The sequence below is a fragment of the Aquarana catesbeiana genome, linkage group LG12 (genome assembly GCF_042186555.1).
Source record: "Aquarana catesbeiana isolate 2022-GZ linkage group LG12, ASM4218655v1, whole genome shotgun sequence".
Lineage (NCBI taxonomy): Eukaryota > Metazoa > Chordata > Amphibia > Anura > Ranidae > Aquarana > Aquarana catesbeiana.
In genome coordinates this window covers 213130740-213151087 of record NC_133335.1, presented here as the reverse complement: position 1 = coordinate 213151087, position 20348 = coordinate 213130740, and the positions used below count along the sequence as shown (strand labels likewise).

The window sequence follows — 20348 nt, the reverse complement described above, 5'->3', positions numbered from 1 at the left end:
CAGCCAGCAATCAAATCTACAGGACTCCTTTTAACAATTGCTGACCTCTCCATCCAGGATCCTGAGAAAGGTTAAAGCCCAGATTAACACCGAGTAGACTACATGACTAATTCCTTCATTGTGTTGTTCTCTCTTTTCAACAATTTGCTTCACTTAACTCAATATAATGAGGGGTTTGTAATGTGTCAATTACTATTTAAGGGATATAAGGTTGAGCTGTTCCTATATACAAGAAGCGAAGTGGATATAATATTGGAAATAGCTAATGATTAAGGTTGACCACAGAAAGACAGAGTGCCCATCAGCAAACTACTCAAGCACAGTCAGACCCCTGCCCATTATGTTTTTCAAGATTTGGTTGATTGATGCTGCACATGTGCAGTGGAAGTGTCTATGAAAAAGCGTTATACTGCCACCTCGCAGCACTCAGCCAGTCATGAATGGGCTTATAGAAAAATGTGAATATCAGTTCTTATATTACTTACTATTTGTGCTATTCAACATATAAATTATGTGCTCCTTAATTTTGCTTTACTTATTTGATGTGTAGCAAAGTCCCGGGCCTCTTTAGGCCTAATAGTTACCTCCAGAGTTAGGCACAGCTGACATCCTTCTGTGTAGAGTGGGTTACAAGGCATAGTGGGTGTAATGCTAGGTAGATTCATGGGCGCTAGACACTTCTTGAATGCAAAGAGATTTATTGTCTCTTGAACAGAACTGTGAGAGTTTAGTGCCAGGACACCCTTAGATAGTTGCAATGTTAAATTAGCAGACTCGGAGACTTCTATAGGTAGACAGCCATGCAGGGAAAGGCACCCAGCAGGACACCACATCTGCATGTAGGATCGCTGTCTCCTATGGCAGCAGTCTTATAACAGATTTTTTTTAAATACTTTTTATTGAGTTTTCGTGTGAAAAAGAGGGCTACATAATAAAGCCTCTGGGAATACCCCGGCTTAAACAACATACGTTGTAACAGTCCTATAAGTTCTAATATAGTCTATTGAAACAACTACAAACTTAAACTACTTGTGTCATCAAATTGGAGGGATACGGGAAAGGATTATGGATCGTATACTTTAGGTGACCACTTCAGGGAGAGATGCTGAGGTTGAGGATAACGCATCTAGGTGTACCTTCAGATAAAAGCAATACTAGGTCTTCACCGCTACAAGACATTTAGTTCAAGTAAACAAACAGGGGGATCCAGATCCTATTGTGTTGCATTCGTGATGTCTGACCCTAACCACACGTGCCAAATTTTGTCAAACTTAGCTGGGCAGCATCTGGCGAGATAGGCCGCTTTGTATAATGGTACCGCTGAGTCGATCAACGATTTCCATGTATTCAAAGTGGGTACCTCTGGTTGTTTCCATTTCATGAGTAAAGCCTTCCTAGCATAAAATAATAGGAGTCCTATTAGAGTTCTGGTTGCTCAACGGCGGGCCAGGGAGCTGATCGACACATTCAGGGGAATATGGATCATGATCAAAGTTTCAATGAAGTTTGTGACCTCCGTCCAAAAGGCCTGGATCCTGGGACAGGACCATAACATATAAGTCAGCATCTGCTTTACCACACTTCCAACAGTTGGAGGAGGAATTTGGGTAGATTTTGGATAATCTTTGTGGTGACAAATAAACCCTGTGAATCAGTTTAAATTGTATCAACCGATCTCCGATGGAGATAAGTTGTACAAAAGGATACTCCCAGGCATCTTCCCATTCCGAATCCAGATCAGGGATCTCACCCTGCCACTTAGAGAACACATCCTCCAGACCAAAGCAGACTGAGGGTAATAAAGCTTTGTAAATGGTAGAGGTGGGTTTGACCAGGGGGACATCTCCTAATGTGGATTCAAGGTTGGAGGGAAGGAGAAGCACTGGGGTGGCTCCAAATTGGGTAGCAAAGGCATGGCGCATTTGAAGAAATTGAAAGAATTGGCGATTAGTAAGCCCAAATTTCTCCTTAAAGGAATCAAAGGATAGAAGGGAGCCACTAATACAGATATTCAGTTTTTTGATACTTCTAGCAGCCCAGAACCCTGAGTCCAGGACAGCCAGAAACTCTGATAAATGTGGGTTGAGCCACAAGGGAGTGTCCGGAGATCTAGTGTGAGGGTCCCCTTGAAGTGTACATACCAATGGTGGCCAAACCCTGATAACCGCGCCTTTATGGAAAGAAGTGTGAGAGGAAAGGGGGCCCTGACACCCCTATATAAAGCATTTCTCAGCACCCTCATAGGAACCGAGGTGTGCGGGCTCAAGGACTACAGCAGCATTGGTGTCATCTGAGGCTATCCAGTTATGGGCGTGTGATAGTAGTGCAGCAAAGAAATATTTCTGAAGATCCGGACAGGCTAGACCACTCTCTGTCCAGGGCCTTTTGAGTATAGATTTATTTATTCTTCTGGGGGGGTTAGACTTCCACAGAAAGGAGGTTATAGTGGAGTCAAATTTTTGAAAGAAGCCTTTGGGGATCCAAATTGGGGAGTGCCTCAGAGCATAAAGAAAAACTGGGAGGGATTTAATTTTGAGTAGGTTTATCCTGCCTATGAGGGATAATGGCAGGTCATTCCAAGCTTGTAGTCTGAGTTGGGTGAGTAAGGGTATAGATTTAATTTAGCAAAGTCAGAGACTCTAGGGGTAATGTTAACCACTTTAAAACCGGGCCTCTTTTTCAAACTCGGTGTTTACAAGTTAAAAACACGTTTCCTGTCGCATCATGGCAGCATACACTTTGGGGGTTGTGACTCCGCCCCCACAACCTGATAGGACTACATAGCTATAAGTTGTAGAGATGGCCCCTGCCCAGTATTCTCTTATTTTTCCTCACCTGAAGGACTGAACATATCAGAAGCACCCCCTTACCGAATTCGCCCCAGCCAGGTTCTAGCCTCTCCTGGGTGGAAGTCCTTACCTGTACAGCCTCTAAACGAGCTAGATGGAAGGAGCCCCGCTCTGGTGATCTCGGGGGTATGTTGCGGTCTGGTATAAGCCTTAAACAGGCTTAGTTGTTGTGCAGCGGTCGCCATGCCTCTTTTTCTCACTTTTTTGTCTTTTTCCCTCTATGCTGGGCTCTGTGGTCCCTCTGTGCCTCCCTACAGGCTTCCCGAGCGTCTCGGCACTTCCGCGCATGCGCAGTGCGCGCCGTCAGGGCGTCCTTTCGATTTTGCCAGCTTCCAAGATGGCGCCGGGCGCATCGCGCCGCTACTGCGCATGTGCGAGCGGGTCGTGACCTCGGCGGCCATGGCGGCAGATTTAAAAGCCCTGTTTTTCATTTCTGAACTCTCCTTGCTCCCTGGAAGACTTCTGACTGCTGCTGTTTTGAACTTCTGCATTCCTAAAGCTACCCTCTCCCTCTGGGTAAGTGTCTAATACTTATGCACTGTTTTTTGGGACCTGGCTGCATGCTCTTACCTTCCTATACCTTTCTCAGGTATTCACCTTCCTCTCCTATGGAGGCCGCTGCCCCAGCAGATCACCACCAGCCTAATAGGTAAGGGGGGGGGATTCCAGCGGTAAGTAGAGAAGATTGAAAAAGAGAGCAGGACCGTACTAATGCTACCTAATTGGTCAGCCCTGTCAGGTCCGCAAGATCATCTAAATCAGGACGAAGAGAATCTTCGCACAGGAGAAGCCGCTCCGGCCATAGACGCAGCCGCTCACGCGGAAGAAGCCGCTCAGGCCGCAAGGGGAGTCGCAGACGGAGTCGATCCCACTCAAGGCATAGCCGTTCCCACCGCAGAAGATCCCCTGCACGAGGACACCAATCCTCTACGCACCCTTCCCGTCCAGCCGGGAACGCTTGCTGGGTATGTGGGGCCACGGCCCTCCCAGACAAACTAGCCTGCCGCAAGTGCATAGATGAAGCCACCAGGGAGAAAGAGCCGGATTCCATAGAACCCACTGGAGTCTCTACTCCCCAGGTCTCAACTCCTGATGTGGAGTTTACGGCCTATAGCACCTCACCCACCATTCCCAGTGCATCAAGAGAGCAAGACCTACCGTCGGATGATGAGGAGCCAGAAGCTTCAGCTGGCTTTGATTTCGCGCTCATAGAACCGTTCATCAGATCGGTTAAGGAAGCGATTAACTGGGAGGAGCTTGAGGAGACACAGCCTAAACAGAGAAAATATTTCCCAAACCTCAAGAAGGTTCCGGAGGCTTTCCCATTCATCGACGAGTTAGAAGAGCTCATTAAGGAGGAGTGGCAGAATCCGGAAAAGAAGTTCAGTCTGTCCAACAGACTCACCAAACTGTACCCTCTCAAGGAACCCAAAGTATCTCCTTTACTTTCTCCTCCAGTAGTGGATGCATCTTTGATGCGTCTAGCCAGGCACGTGACGCTCCCCATTGAAGATGCAGTAACGTTCAGAGACGTGCTTGACAGGAAGGTGGATACAGACCTTAAGAGAGCTTACCTGTTCGCAGGAGGCGCCTGCAGGCCAGCGGTGGCATTAGCGGCGGTTGGGAAAGCTATCTCCAGCTGGTCCTCAGCTACAGCGAGGCTCGTCACTGAGGGCGCAGATCAAGAACAGATCACTAAGGCCTTACAAGAACTTAGCCTTGCGGGAGATTTCGTGGCGGAGGCTTCCGTAGATACCATCAGATCCACATCAAGGTCCATGTTAGCCTCTGTAATGGCCAGAAGGGCGCTATGGCTTAAACCTTGGTCGGCTGACCCCGCCTCAAAGTCAAACTGGTGCAGGATTCCATATGATGGGGTGAACCTCTTTGGAGCAAAGCTGGATACCGCAATCTCTAAAGTAACAGGCGGGAAGTCGGGTCTCATACCATCGGACAGAAGGCCGAAGCAACAAAGGCCACCTCCCTTTAAACGTAACCTTCCGGAAAGATATAGGGATGCGAAATCCTATAGACCCGGGAAGGAATACAGAAGGAGCTGGAAGAACCCCCAGACGTCCTTCCTTAAGTTCCAGAAACCCAAGACCCCTGCCTCCAATGACCAGAAGTCCTTTTGAAGGTTCGCCCGCCCAACCAGCGGTAGTGGGGGCCAGACTCACAAAGTTCAAGTTGGTCTGGGCGGGAATGATAAAAGACCCATGGACGGTGTCCACCATTCATTTCGGACACAGGTGGGCATTCAGAGGTCGTCCTCCAAGAGACCAATTCTGCTCAACCAGACTTCCTCCCTCTCAAGAGAAAAGACTATCCCTAGTCCAGTATATCCAAGAGTTGCTCCAGAAACAAGCAATAGTGGAGGTACCGCCATCCCAAAGAGGCAAAGGTTTCTACTCCCCACTTTTCTTAGTGAAAAAGAAATCAGGGGACCTTCGTCCAGTCTTGGACCTAAAAAACCTCAACCGGTCGATACGATTGGAAACATTCAAGATGGAAAGCCTTCAATCAATCCTCCAAGCAATAAACTTGGGAGATTGGATGCTGTCAATCGACCTCCAGGACGCGTATTTGCATATCCCTATCCATTCCGAGTTCCAAAAATTCCTCCGGTTTACCCTAAATCATCGGCACTTCCAATTCCGAAGCCTTCCGTTCGGGATCTCTACCGCACCCAGGACGTTTACAAAAGTCCTATTACCTGTAATAGCCCACCTGAGAGAAAACGGGCTGAGGGTCCACCATTACCTGGACGACATCCTACTTCTCTCAGACAGCCAGGACTCTCTTGTCCTTCACAGGGAAATCCTGGTCTCCACATTACAGTCCCTAGGGTGGCTGATAAATTGGAAAAAGAGCAACATCCATCCCACACAGAGAATGGTCTTTCTGGGGGCCGAATTGGACACAAGGGAGAATACGGTGGAACTTCCGGGGGAAAAAATCCCTCCTCTAATTCAAAAGGTGAAAAGGGCAATCTCCGCTACAATGCTCCCGGCCAGGACCTGTCTCAGTATCCTGGGCTCCCTAGCTTCCACCATTCCAATGGTCCAATGGGCGCAATGGAATTCGAGGCCTCTCCAGATCTCCTTCCTACGTCAGTGGAAGGGCACATCAATGTCCCAACCAATCCTCATCTCTCAGGAGGTAAAGCAATCGTTGATGTGGTGGGTACGTCCTCACAACTTGGGAAGATGCAGGCAGATAGTCACTCCCTATCAAGAAACCGTGACCTCAGATGCCAGTCTACAGGGATGGGGAGCCCACTATCAGGACCTTGCGGCTCAGGGTCGTTGGCCTTTCAGGGCACAGGATACAGTGTCGAACGTTCTGGAGATGAGAGCAGCGTTCCAGGCTCTCCTGGCCTTCAGTTCTCACTTGAGGAGGAAGCACGTCCTCCTAAGGATGGACAACAAGGTGGCCGTTGCCTACATCAACAGGCAGGGGGGCACCAGAAGCAGGTCCATGTTACAGGAGGTCCGTCCTGTTCTGGAATGGGCGCAGCTGAATCTACTGGACCTAAGGGCGGTTTATGTCCCGGGAGTCCAGAACACCTTAGCCGACTCACTAAGCAGAAATTTCCACTCCAACAACGAATGGTCTCTGAGTCCACAAGCCTATGCTCTCATATCCCGAACCTGGGGTCCTCCAGAGATAGACCTAGCAGCAACTCCGGAGAACACAAAGTGTCAGAGATTCCTATCAAGGACACCGTTTCCTTCGGCAGAGGGGACGGACTGCCTCCAACACCCCTGGAACTTTCACCTGGGGTACATTTTCCCCCCGACGCCTCTCATAGCGAGATTCCTCCTGAGGCTCAAGAAGTCAACAGCATTGGTGATAGCAGTGATCCCTTTCTGGCCGAGGAGGCCATGGTTTACTACCCTCATGCAGCTGAACACGGCAGAGCCTCTGCCTCTCCCATTGACGACAGACCTACTCTCCCAGGGACATCTTCTTCACCCGAACCCGGGGAAGCTACACTTGATGGCCTGGAGACTGAAAGGGCTAGGTACCTAGAGCAGGGCTGTTCCCAGAAGGTGGTGGATACCTTACTCCAGGCCAGAAAGCCTACTACCAACATCACGTACAGAAGAGTTTGGGAAAAATTTGTCTCCTTCTCCCACCAGCAAGGTTGGGACTCGTCCTCCCCGTCGGTGTCTCACATCTTGGAGTTCCTTCAATCAGGCCTAGAGAAAGGCCTTAGGTCAAGCACCCTGAAGGTCCAGGTATCGGCCCTGTCTGCCTTGACAGGAGTTAAATGGGCGCAAGAGCCTCTGGTGGTTCAGTTTCAGAGGGCCTGTCTAAAGCTGAGGCCCCCCAGAAAACCGTCATTCCCGGTCTGGGATCTCTCAATTGTTCTAGAGTCATTATCCAAGGAACCCTTTTTTCCAATGCAGAGCATATCCCTCTGGGATCTGACGCTGAAGGTTTCATTTTTAATAGCCATAACATCGGCAAAGCGAGTGTCAGAGATGCAAGCTCTAATGGTTAACGAACCATACTTGGTTGTTCTTCCAGACAGGCTAGTCCTAAGGCCTTCGGATCGATTCATCCCCAAGGTGTCCTCATCCTTCCATTTTAATCAGGAGATTAATCTTCCAGCACTCAGCACGGATCAGGGAGACCCTCATCCACTAGATGTTAAGGGTACCGTTATAGAATACCTCTCAGCAACAAAATCCATCAGAAAGTCGGAAAACCTCCTAATTATCCCACATGGTTTCAGGAGAGGTCAAGCGGCATCCTCACGCACCATTGCTTCATGGCTAGTAAAGACCATCAAGAGATCTTACTCACTGAGTAACCATCAAGTACCTGAGGGCTTAAGGGCACACTCCACCAGGGCAGTGGCAACCTCCTGGGCGGCATATTGTAGAGTCTCGGCGGAGACGATTTGCAGAGCGGCTACCTGGTCCTCCAGGAACACCTTCATGTCTCATTACAAGGTGGATTCCGCCTGCTTATCCACGGTGGATTTCGGAAGATCCGTTATCCAGGCCAATTCCTCTATTATTTGATTAATAAACTTAGTTTGAATTCCCACCCAGTCTTTGCGAGTTACTCCCCAAAGTGTATGCTGCCATGATGCGACAGGAAAACGGAAAATTGTATACTCACCTTTCCGTAATTTTCCTTTCCTGTCGTATCTTCATGGCAGCATACAATCTCCCACCCGTCTAAGGTGAGATATATATATACGGAGAATACTGGGCAGGGGCCATCTCTACAACTTATAGCTATGTAGTCCTATCAGGTTGTGGGGGCGGAGTCACAACCCCCAAAGTGTATGCTGCCATGAAGATACGACAGGAAAGGAAAATTACGGAAAGGTGAGTATACAATTTTCCGTTTTTTTGGCTAGAAAATGACTTAGAACCCCCAAACATTATATATTTTTTTTCTAACACCCTAGAGAATAAAATGGCGGTCATTGCAATACTTTTTGTCACACCGTATTTGTGCAGCGGTCTTATAAGCACACTGTTTTTGGAAAAAATTCACTTTTAAAAAAAAATAAGACAACAGTAAAGTTATCCCAATTTTTTTTTATATTATGAAAGATAATGTTACGCAGAGTAAATTGATACCCAACATGTCACGCTTCAAAATTGCGACCGCTCGTGGAATGGCATCAAATCTTTACCCTTAAAATTCTCGTTTAAAAAATTCTACAGGTTGCATGTTTTGAGTTACAGAGGAGGTCTAGCTCTCGCTCTAACGATCGCGGTGATACATCACATGTGTGGTTTGACCACCGTTTTCATATGCGGGCGCTACTCGCGTATGTGTTCGCTTCTGCGCGCGAGCTCGTCTGGACGGGGCGCTTAAAATTATTTTTTTCTTATTTATTTAATTTCATTTATTTTTACACTGTTTTTATTAAAAAAAAAAAAAAAAAAATTTGGGTCACTTTTATTCCTATTACAAGGAATGTAAACATCCATTGTAATATAAAAAAGCGTGACAGGTCCTCTTAAATATGAGCTCTGGGGTCAAAAAGTCCTCAGATCTCATATTTGGACTTAAATGCAATAAAAGAAAAAAAAAATAATTTTTTGTCATTTGAAAAAAATGACAACAGAAAAATGTGCCTGTAAGATGTATGGGCGGAAGTGACATTTTGACGTCGCTTTGGCCCTGCTATGGTATGGAGATGGGTGGGGACCATCTTAGCCTCACTCGTCTCCATACCCAGCCACGAACAGGTCCCGATCACCTCCGCCGACGGCTCCAGTAAGCGGCGGAGGGCGCAGGAGAGCGGAGGGAGGGAGGGCCCCTCTCCCGCCGCCGATAACGGTGATCTTGCAGGAAATCCGCCACAGAAACCACCATTATCGTTAACCGAACCACCGCCTGAAGGGATGGATACCTCTGTTGTGGCAGCAGCTGCTGCCATTACCGAGAAATCCCTCTTCAAAGTCAGGGCGTATATAGTCGTGCGGCGGCCGGTAAGTGGTTATTGCCCAAATATTGGATAGAGGAGGTCCAGGTTAGTGAAACAGAGGGGTCTGCATGAAGTTTTGCCTGAGAGCCAATAGGTAGTGCTTGAGATTTGTCACAATTGACTCTCAGCCCAGATAATTCGGAAAATTCTGAAATTATATTCAGAGCAGCACGGAGTGAGGGTCCCAGGTCATTGAGAAAAAGGATGAGGTCATCCACGTATAGAGCGTGTTTTTCAGTGATAGTGGCAACTTTAATGCCCTTACTGAGTCTGAGTTACTGAGGGCCATAGCCTGGGATTCCATGACCAGAGCGAACTAAAATGGGGAGAGGGGACACCCCTGCCTAGTACCTCTCTCTACTGGGAAAGGATCAGACAGCAGGCCTCCTAATTTGATTTGCGCTATTGGGGATTTATACAATATATTTATTCACTTGCAGAAGGAGGGACTGGATCTAAAGGTCTGAAGGACTGATTTCATGTATTGCCAGGTTACCATATCAAAGGCTTTTTCCATATCTAATGCAACCATTACACGGGTTTGGGAATGAAAATTTGGGAGCTGCAGATGAGTGAGAACTCTTTGCAGGTTGATGTCCGTGGATTTTCCTGGCATGAACCCGGTTTGATCAGTGTCAACCACTTCAGGCAGAACTCTGACTAATCTAGTGGCGAGGACCCTGGCCAGAATTTTTAGGTCGTAGTTTAATAAAGAAATAGGCCTGTAGGATGCACAGTGTTTTGGGTCTTTGCCCGGTTTAGGAATGAGTATAATGTGGGCACCATACATAGTGGGCGGTAAGGAGTTAAACTCTAAGCAGTGGGAAAAAAGTAGCTGAAGTTTGGGAGCTATAATCTTGGAGTATATTTTGTACCAGTCACCCGGGAGGCCATCTGGGTCAGGGGTTTTGGAGGGAGGGAGTGAGGCGATGGCCAACTCTATCTCGTGGGTTATTATCGGGGCATCCAGGATCTCGATCTCTGCAGATGGCAGGCTGGGGAGATGGCTAGCAGGCGGTCATTTTTATCGCCGGTTCAAATATTTTACCGGACAACAAACGGACATCAGTTTGAGTTAGAGAGGTATAATTTAGAGCTATATTCCTCCTGGCTTGGGTTAATTGGAGATAATTGGATGGTGTGGGATGCACAGCAAAAGGGGTAGAAACATCAACCTCTAGACCCTCTAGTCTTGAGGTTTCCAAAGCACAATCAGACCTGGTAGCTTTAATGGCCGAAATATAAGAGCCTTGGGTCGTGGCCTTGAATGCATCCCACACTACGCCAGGAGAAGCTGTGTCCGCAGTGTGAGACCAGTAATCTTCGAGTTGTGGAGATATGAGCTCATCTACACTGTCATTGTTGATCCATCTGGGAGCTAGCATCCAGGTGCCTGGATCTTTCCGTCTACCCAACCGGAGGCAAATTTCAAGCGGAGAGTGATCAGAGAGTCCCGCTGGGAGATACCTCAGGCCTCAGAGACTTTAGAGAGCACTACCAAAAGCAAAATCTATTCTGGAGCCAGATTTATGGGCTGTGGACAGATGTGAAAAAACTTTGGAGTCAGTATGTTTCCATCTCCATATCTCAGATAGAGCGAAGGTGTCCGTCCATTAAGCAAGATCAGGGGAAACAGTGCGCTGGGGGTTAGAGGAGTGGGTCGAGGATTGAATTAAAGTCCCCAGCAAAAATGATATGTGTAGAGGGGAGAGGAGCTAGTTTCTCGCTAATGGAGGAAAGTAAAGTGGGGTCTACAGGAGGGGGCAGATAGACATTTACGAAAGCCCAGAGAACTGAATGAAGTTCCAGTAATAAAATTATATATCTGCCATTGAGGTCCAAAATCACTCTCTCTACTTTACATGGTAGGGCTTTTTTTAATTGGGATTGCAACACCTCTTGCGTAGGTCGAGTATGTGGCATGGAAGGTCTGTCTCACCCAAGATCTACGCAGATCCAATATCTTACTTCCCATGAGATGGGTCTCTTGAAGAAATAGGATATGCGGCTTGTGGGACGCTAAGAATTTGAACATTAAGAAACATTTAAATTTATCATTCAGGCCTCGTATGTTCCAGGAAACCAGTCAAACATCAAGCATAGCCATCATGTGATAACTTCAGATAGTAAATGAAGACCATTGCTAAATCTTTCAGTAATGACCCTAGAAAAAAATTCCCTCAGCAAACAGTGATGCAGAAAAGGAGATGAAATGGTGATAAGCATGACAGTGTAATCAGACAACCTATTAGTTTTAACCTTAGCAAAAAACTCCCTACTAATTAGCCAATACCCCAACATAACCGGCTTGTAGTTTAATCCCTAAACTTTTATACCAACAAAAATCGCCTACGTGAGGCTCAAAGTTCCAGGGAAGACCCCTGATGGTGTCCGGCCTGTAAAAGCAGGCAAGAGTGAGGGGACGTGTATCCCATCACATCCAGCGGGAGACCGGATAGTCCAGAGATGCCCGACGCAGGCATGGTGTCATCGAGAAGGTATGTTGATTTGTCTTGCTGTAGCTCAGATTAGCTAGGATCAAATAAGATCAGGAAAGTGCATTGCCCCAAGTAGGGGAATGAGCCGCACCAGTCGCCCGCCATGGAAGGGACTTGCGGTAAGACTCTGGGAGCAACATGAGTCAGCAAATGGAGGGCCAGCCTACCTCCTGATTCAGGGGCTTGCATAGAGGACATCCAGGCAATCCCACTAGGTGGTCACTAGGATGAAGAAGGTGTCAGACAGCTAGGTAGAGGAGTCCCCCTGCATGCCCCCCTCTGCGGGAGAACTGCATTGCTCCACATGTTGTAATATGCTGAATTGATCAAGCAGCTGTGAAATATGAACAAACAAACCTTGGAACAAAAACAACAACCAGGATTGTAAATTGGAGAGTAAGCACAAAGATTACTGCAGACATAGTAGCCAGGTATCTGCCTCATGAGGGGATTCAAAAAACTTCACCGAACCGCCATGTTGAACTCGCAGACGACTTGGGTAGAGCATGGAATATTTGATATCTTGTTTCCGAAGCCGTCTTCTAGCATCAGTGAAGGTCTTGCGACATCTTTGTAAACCCGCAGAGAAGTCAGGGTAAAGATGTACCATTGTATGCTTATAGGAAAGGGTGGGATGCTTGCAAGCCTCACTGAGAATGCGATCACGGTCTCTGTAATTGAAAAACCTAACTAGGAATGGCCTCCGCGGAGCCCCAGGGGTGCCCCGGCCAGTTGGGACTCTATGGGCCCTATCCACCACGTAGGTCAGGGGGACCTCAGTCATGTTAAGAAGGGTCTTAAAGAAAGCCTCCGCATTATAGCAGTTTCTAACACAAGTTGTAACAAACTTCCGTACTTCTTTTACAATCACTATTTGTAGATCTTCACTCCACTGAGCTCCTAGTCTCTCTCACTAGACTTGCTGATCCACTGCCACTGGATCTCCCAAGCTATTCCAACCTTCTCACTGAGTATCTTCCTCAAGCATCACCCATGCTTCCCTTCTGGGTCCCTAGCTTGGCACTCACAGATACTCCTCAAAGATCACCCCACTGGCCTGCTCGGTCCCTGGCTTGGCACACAAGGCTGCTCTGCAAGCGTTACCTCCGCTGGCTGGGTCCCTGGCCTGACACCTGCTTAAGTTTCCCAATTCTTCACCGTCCCTGGTTGGTGAGAATATTGCTCTGGTACTTGCTTCAGCTACTCACTGTGGTCCCTGGTAATATGGTGGTTGGCCACTTAGTGGCGACAGATTCCCCTCTACCTCCGACCACATGTTCTCCGGCCAGCAGAACCGTCACTTCTGGTTGAACTGGAAGCCGCAATCCCAACCCTATGCTGCTCTCTAGCTTCTGGATAGGCCCCCACACAGCCTAGCAGCCAGATGTCCACGGGATAGGCCTCAGACTCTGGCCTAGCAGCCTGGGACAATACAACACACGTCCACCCAGACAGCCGTCCAGGTGGCACAGAACCCCGATTACCTGACTCCACCAAAATATATAGGTTCTCCAAGCAGGCCAAGTGATTTAAGAAAACCTCTGCCCATTGGCTGAGATTTGGATTAGATAAGCTCTTGTCTTATCTAATGTCGCCAGGTACCCAGCCACCTAGCGACAGAAGAGAAGTGCAGCAATTCCAGACTTAGGATGAAATCAATTGATCCCTAGCAGTTAGCCAAGGCAACTATACCTGGCAGGTACATTTAGGAGCAACCGTGCCTAAACATCAGGGTGCTACAGATGTATACTCTGGAACTGAAAGGACCCTCAAAGATATGGCAGTTCTTACCCATTCAGTTGCCTTGATCTCATGCAGATGACTAGTAACAAGTGAAGCCGTTTTCAAAGCAGGAGAATCAAGTAATTATATCTTTTTTTCTAATTCTAATTTTCAAATTGCATGACTAATTAAATATCTAAATGAAAATATTGATGGACAACCTTGATTTAATAAAAAAGAAAAAGAAAAAGGAGCCAGGTCAGCTGTCACAAGGTCCTTACAGACTGACACTGAGCAAATATTTCTATGCTTACAGGGAAAGAACATGAGTGACTACCAGCACACACACCCTGACCTGAGAGGCAAGGCTGCACAATTATAATGTTTTAAGCTTGGACATTCAGGTTATAACAAATGACCATAGGGTTTCTTTAAAATACTATTTGATGCCGTCTGATGAAATAAAAAAAAAAAATCTGTCCCAGGCCCACTTGGATAGAAAGATCTTCAATGGGCATCCAGAACGTGACTTAAAGCACAGCCAAACAGGAGGACCGTCAGACCAAATGGTAAAAGAGTCCATATCATCTAATGATTATTATGATAAACACATATTGCAGCCATTGCATTGCATGGCTCAAACCACTCCCCCCTCATCAAGGATCTATGATCAAATTGTAAATTCATTGTATTAATTTATATACTACATTTTTTCCAGCCTACTCCTGTTCATCTGAATGGTCTTAAAGTATATCTAAAGGCAAAATTTTTTTTTGGTCTTGGATAGAGTGGATAGGGATTAGAACACTTGTCGTTTTTCATAGCTGCCTGTGCAATCGTTAGGGTGAATTACCCTCTGTTTGTTCTGTTTTCCATTATCATTGAAAATGAAAGTAAAAGAAAACCCCAAATTTTGGGTTGTCCCCAGAAAAGTAATAGAGGGGAAAATCTTCCGATGGGTGACCTGGGAGTCCCCAAGGTGACGTGTACGAAGGAAGTTATGAGAAAATCGCAACACTGAGTCACCTGACATGTTTGTAATTTTTACAAGGCGATTTTAAATCTTTTATGATGTAAGTGCATTACTTTTAATAAATCGATTACCATAAGGTGCTTTTACACTATTGGAGGCTCTGTCTCAATTTCTATCCCCACATGTGGAGAGTTTCTTTATTAATCTGTATGGAGATTGGGGTGTATAAATGGCTCTTTAATAACATCTAATAAGGCGATATTTGCCAGACACGAGAGTGAATGGCAACAGCATCTGGTGAGCTTTATTCTTAAGGGACTGGAATTGGCACAAATCATTTTGGTGAAGGATTTTGGCAGATCAACAAGATTTTGTTTCACTATCCTTTCATCTCTTTAAGTTGGACTGTATTACCATATTGATTTGCATATGTTGGAGCCTATACAGTGGGGACAGAAAGTATTCAGACCCCCTTAAATGATTCACTCAATGTTATATTGCAGCCATTTGCTAAAATCATTTAAGTTCTTTTTTTTTTCCTCATTAATGTACACACAGCACCCCATATTGACAGAAAAACACAGAATTGTTGACATTTTTGCAGATTTATTAAAAAAGAAAAACTGAAATATCACATGGTCCTAAGTATTCAGACCCTTTGCTCAGTATTTAGTAGACGCACCCTTTTGATCTAATACAGCCATGAGTCTTTTTGGGAAAGATGCAACAAGTTTTTCACACCTGGATTTGGGGATCCTCTGCCATTCCTCCTTGCAGATCCTCTCCAGTTCTGTCAGGTTGGATGGTAAACGTTGGTGGACAGCCATTTTTAGGTCTCTCCAGAGATGCTCAATTGGGCCATTCAAGAACAGTCACAGAGTTGTTGTGAAGCCACTCTTTTGTTATTTTAGCTGTGTGCTTAGGGTCATTGTCTTGTTGGAAGGTAAACCTTCGGCCCAGTCTGCGGTCCTGAGCACTGTGGAGAAGGTTTTCGTCCAGGATATCCCTGTACTTGACCGCATTCATCTTTCCCTTGATTGCAACCAGTCGTCCTGTCCCTGCAGATGAAAAACACCCCCACCGCATGATGCTGCCACCACCATGCTTCACTGTTGGGACTGTATTGGACAGGTGATGAGCAGTGCCTGGTTTTCTCCACACATACCGCTTAGAATTAAGGCCAAAAAGTTCTATCTTGGTCTCATCAGACCAGAGAATCTTATTTCTCACCATCTTGGAGTCCTTCAGGTGTTTTTTAGCAAACTCCATGCGGGCTTTCATGTGTCTTGCACTGAGGTGAGGCTTCCGTCGGGCCACTCTGCCATAAAGCCCCGACTGGTGGAGGGCTGCAGTGATGGTTGACTTTCTACAACTTTCTCCCATCTCCCGACTGCATCTCTGGAGCTCAGCAACAGTGATCTTTGGGTTCTTCTTTACCTCTCTCACCAAGGCTCTTCTCCCCCGATAGCTCAGTTTGGCCGGACGGCCAGCTCTAGGAAGGGTTCTGGTCTTCCCAAACATCTTCCATTTAAGGATTATGGAGGTCACTGTGCTCTTGGGAACCTTAAGTGCAGCAGAAATGTTTTTGCAAAATTGGCCAGAACTGTGCCTTGCCACAATTCTGTCTCTGTGCTCTTCAGGCAGTTCCTTTGACCTCACGATTCTCATTTGCTCTGACATGCACTGTGAGCTGTAAGGTCTTATATAGACAGGTGTGTGGCTTTTCCAATCAAGTCCAATCAGTATAATCAAAAACAGCTGGACTCAAATGAAGGTGTAGAACCATCTCAAGGATGATCAGAAGAAATGGACAGCACCTGAGTTAAATATATGAGTGTCACAGCAACGGGTCTAAATACTTAGGACCATGTGATATTTCAGTTTTTCTTTTTTAATAAAACTGCAAAAATGTCAACAATTCTGTGTTTTTCTGTCAATATGAGGTGCTGTGTGTACATTAATGAGGAAAAAAAATGAACTTAAATGATTTTAGCAAATGGCTGCAATATAACAAAGAGTGAAAAATTTAAGGGGGTCTGAATACTTTCCGTCCCCACTGTATATATTTTAAAGATATGCCACATGGACACTTTTCATTATGTGTGGGTGTTTTATGTTGATCATTTCACAATGTATATATTTAGGTGATTTGTTGATTAATTTAGTGCGCTACTGTGGAATTGTCTCTTTTTTATATTGACATTTGTTTCACCTTATTTGCATAAAGTGGAACTTAACTGTATCTGAGCACCACAAACTGAAAATACTATTTAATTCATTTTAATGTTCAAAGCAAACTAACCCATCCATCCACTTCATGTCATCATGCTTTATTCTGTTGAGAAATCACTTTGAAAAGCACTCCTCTAGCATTTCTAGCCACGGCCATCTTAAGTAAGGGCAGGTGATTTATGTAGAATTTACTTGCTGCAATTCATCTGCCCTTAGCTCAGGCATGCAGGCAGGAGGGCATACTTAGCTGAGAATGCCCTTCTTTCACTCTTCCAGATAAAAAAAAAAAAAAAATGCCAATGAAGACTTCTGGGGCGTATGACACCATTTTTGGCCTAGGCCAGAAACCAGGAAGCAACTGAAGAAGTGTAAAAAAAAAAAAAAAAAAAAAAGTGTCTGTAAACCCCATTCATGAAATTTGATCTGAGCATATATATTTGTAGTGTTTACTTATCTTTTTTCCAAAGCTCTACGTGCCGCTTCTCTCTGGTGCGTCATTCCTCTTATCAGCATGAGTCACTTCTCACAAGTTCTCCAACACATGAGATAATATTAGCTAAAAATTTGTTTCGGGGAGGGAGCTTAGAGGGAGATGAGCAGGGAGCTTGTCTATTCAGAATACAGCTCTGAATGTTCCTTCGGTCTTCAGCCTATGTGGAGGGGGTGTGTCCCTTTCCTCCAATCAGCTCTTACACAGTGCAAATATAGTCTCTCCACCCACCCCTATGTACTGCTGACTAATAAAGAAAGATTTTTAATGTTATCTGCACTTTTCAAAGGGTGTAGAAAGGGGAAGACTACAGATATACAAGTAAAATGTATGTAGGGAGATTTGTTTCATTTCTGTGTATCATCTGAGGCTGTGCACTTCACTGGGTATATTTATGGTTTTGAACCACTTTAAGACAAGTAATTATAACATACCTTCATATCTACTTACTAATGCTAGCAGCATAAGCATTAAAGTTTGTTTGTAGACTAAGAGATTAAAGTTCCACTTTAAGGTAACCAGAGTTGAGTTTCTGACTTCAGCTCTGTTGCATTGATTTCATCCCTGCCTGGATTGGTTGACATTTATTGTGTATTCTCTGACAATGTTTGCTGACCAGTGCACTATGCAGAAGGCTGACAGAATGTGCGAGGAATCAGTGGCAGTTGGACAAAAGAGCTCAATGGGTATGCATAGAAAAGCATTGTATTTGCCAGGTCAGAGTGGCAACATTTTTGGTGAATGTAAAATTTGCTACATGCACATGTTGTCCAATTTATTTTGAATGTGTGTCTGTAAATAATAACAGCTGCTGTTTAAATATAATTTTTTTTTTTTGCACATTTGACAGACAAACAGAGCCCTTAATAAATACCGGAACATATTTTTTAATTTTAAGATGGATGACTGTCATTGGCTCAACTTTCTATTGTATTCCTTGCCAATATTAAGATACCAGGTGTCCAGTCCCAAACGCCAGTATTATCCCATCACACTTACGGAGAATGGTCTTCACGCCAATTTGATGCCAACATAATTTCATCACAACACGCCAACATTTTTATGGTTTTAATCCAACAGCCAATATCATGACTTCATTCTTGGAAGGCAAAGGCCAACACAATGACATGATTCACACTCCCCCGTGAGCCAATACAGTGATATAATGCATGTTCACTTTCTGGGCCAGCTTGCTTAATTCTGTACTTTGTGATAAAGGATCTTTTTTATTTGTAGTTTCTGAATGGAAGACTCTTGTTACTACAGGAAATGCAGATTCAGACACTTGCTAGTGGGTGATTTCATTAGCCAGTATCTACCCACAACTCAAAGCACAACCCCAGCCAAAACCTTTTTGGTTTTAGACAGCCTGTGAAATAGATAGAACTTCGTCCTGGGTTTATTTTTGCCTTGGACTGTGTTCTGGAGGTTGCCCCTTCTTTTCTATCCCTGCAACACCAAAACAAGTAATGAGGGGTAAATGAAGCAGCAGAATAAAAAGACACCAAAAGCAATTAACCCTTTTCTACTCCACTTAATAAAAATAGTGTTTCAAAGGGAGACATAATTTCTTAAAGCCGAATACCAGGCACATAAAAAAGACACATATGTAGTGCTAGCCCCGTAGGAGCCACTGATTAGAATGAGTCCTCTGTTCCTTGCTTAGATCTCCTAAAGAACTTCAGCTCCTCTGACACACTAGGTTAGATACACAAATCATGCAATATTACAGAAAATCACAGACTGCAATACCCGATACCCAGTAGTGGTACTGTATCAAGATACAGGCAATAACCAAGCTAGTAAAGGCATGTCTTAGTATATTGTCACACAGTGTGGATGGAAATAAAAGAAAGCATAAAGATAAATTGGCAATAATAATATTACAATTTGGCATACAGTGGGGTCAGTAGTACACAAGGTATAAGATGACACTTTGTGCCAGATCAACGTAAACAATAACAAGGCCACCAAAGTGCAGCAATGTAGCTTAACCACTTCAGCCCCGGAAGGATTTACCCCCTTAATGACCAGGCCATTTTTTTACGGCACTGCGTCGCTTTAACTGATGAATGCATGGTCGTTCGACGTTGCACCCAAACAAAATGAATGTCCCTTTTTTCCCCCATAAACAGAGCTTTCTTTTGGTGGTATTTGATCACCTCTGTGGTTTTTATTTTTTGTGCTATGAACAAAAAAAGACCGACAATTTTGAAAAAGAAAAAACAATATTTTTTACTTTTTGCTATAATAAATATCCCCCCAAAAAAGTAAAAAAAAAACAAATTTCTTCATCAGTTTAGGCCAATATGCATTCTGCTACATATTGTTGGTTAAAAAAAAAAAAATCGCAATATGCGCAAAAGTTATAGAGTGTACAAAAAAGGCGATAGATTTATGGCATTTTTATTTATTTTTTACTAGTAATGGTGCTGATCAGCGATTTTTTGTGGGACTGCGGCATTGCAGGGAACGGACACTTTTGACACTTTTTTGGGACCAGTGACATTTATACAGCGATCAGTGCTATAAAAATGCACTGATTACTGTATAAATAACACTGGCAGAAAAGGGGTTAACATCAGGAGGCGATCAAGGGGTTAAGTGTGTCCTAGGGAGGTGTTTCTAACTGTGGGGGGAGTGTACTGACTGGGAATACAGAGAGATCGCTGTTCCTGGTCACTAGGAACAGACGATCTCTCTCTACTCCCCTGACAGAACAGGGATCTGCTTTGTTTACACTGGCAGACCCCCATTAGACTTTAAAGCCAATTTTTTATTGTTTTCCTACTGTGATATTGCCCCTAAGAATCTTCCCCTTTCTTCCCTCCTTTAGATGATCATCAACTGATCTGAGGGATTTTAGCCAGATTAGGTGTCAATGCTAATGCCTATCAGAAAACCACTGTGGACACTATGTACTGACTAGTCTCCTGCTGTCACTACACAAATCAATTTTGTATGACTGCTTGATAGGATCATTTTAACTAATTAGATGTCTGAGATGAATATTTAATCCAACAAAATGGTGAGTTTACTTGCATCAGTTTATACAATGGCAAACATTTAATACAAAGTTAACAAAAACCAAAACGGATTGTTTCAGAACTGAATGATTTCAACT

General features: G+C 44.9%; 1 protein-coding gene across 1 annotated transcript in view; it reads right to left on the bottom strand.

Annotated features, from left to right (window-relative positions):
• Positions 1 to 20348, bottom strand: part of ANKFN1 (ankyrin repeat and fibronectin type III domain containing 1) — a 602151-nt gene that overhangs the window by 154327 nt on the left and 427476 nt on the right. The window lies entirely within an intron of this gene.